Consider the following 1,250-nt stretch of genomic DNA (forward strand, 5'->3'; position numbering starts at 1 on the left):
CAGTCGCACAAGCATTATGTCTATATTATTATGAGCAGCATTTACTGGGGAGCGGAGCTCGCGCAGTCAGCTCTTGGAAATAAAGGGCTGATTGTGCTTCTCCCCGCTGAACGCTCCGAGGAGTGTGTCCGTGCTTGCGAGCTTGCGGTTCGGTCCCGCTATTGCTGAGGCACGGCGGCGATTCAGATCGCACGTGGATCTAGCGGATGGGTTGGAGACGGCTCGCCCTTTCTTCTGGTTGTTTGATTGCATTTAATTCTGAGGAATAAAATGAAGAATGTATCTGACTATGAGAAGTTAGATATACAGGGGCTCTTGGGATAAAAATTTCTCGAGTAAGAGCACCTGTTTACCTCTCTTCCTCTGAGGAGGGTGAGGCGGTCAGCAGGGGCTGCTGAGCGGGACCAGTCCCAACCTACCGTGTTCCAGCTCCTCATTCTGGGGGCGTCACTTTTCGTACTCCGCAGAGTCTAGAGTCAGAGTGGCGCTCCCAGGCCGAAGGCTTCTAGTGGAAGGCGCTTCTGCGGACCGTCATTCTCGCTGGATAGTCTCCGTCTAAAATGCCCTGACGCCTAACGCCTATAGGACTTGTGAGGGCCAGCTCCCTCTGGGGAAGAAACATCCTGATGCCTAGGGCCCAGGACTTCTGAGGGCCGGCCCCCTCTGGGGAAGAGCAGTGTACACCTCATTATACGGTGCCCGTCTCTCCTCAGTGCTCTCAGGAGATCGGTCTGCCAACCCTGCCGGTGTTCCAGGGTGCAGCGGTCTCCGACGTGCGCTTCTCTAAGTTACCGCCCGGAAACGTACCGGTGCTAAGAGGCTCGCGACCTCCACAGAGGTCTCTAGGGCAGCTAGTACAGCCGTCCCCTGCCGGTTCACCACTTCAGGGCACCGAGCTAGTCACTCTAAGTGCACCAGAGGCCAGTCTCGTGAGACTGGTTCCCTTAGTATGTCACCTGGCGGTGTGGGAGCCCCTGCCAAGCGTGCCTCCTTGGGTCCTGCCCTGAGCAGGCTCTGGTTCTATCAGTCGAGTCTTCCTAGCAGATGACGCGGGGTCTGAGGACCGTCATTTTTGCCCGTCTCTCCTCAGTGCCCTCTGGAGATCAGTCTGCCAACCCTGCCAGTGTTCCAGGGCGCAGTGGTCTCTGGCGAGTGCTTCTCTCAGTTACCGCCCGGAAACGTAGTGGTGCTAAGAGGCTCGTGACCTCCACGGAGGTCTCTAGAGCAGCTAGTACGGCCGTCCCCTGCCG

The sequence above is a fragment of the Sinocyclocheilus anshuiensis genome, unplaced genomic scaffold, assembly GCF_001515605.1.
Source record: "Sinocyclocheilus anshuiensis isolate Anshui unplaced genomic scaffold, SAMN03320099.WGS_v1.1 scaffold1359, whole genome shotgun sequence".
Classification (NCBI taxonomy): Eukaryota; Metazoa; Chordata; class Actinopteri; order Cypriniformes; family Cyprinidae; genus Sinocyclocheilus; species Sinocyclocheilus anshuiensis.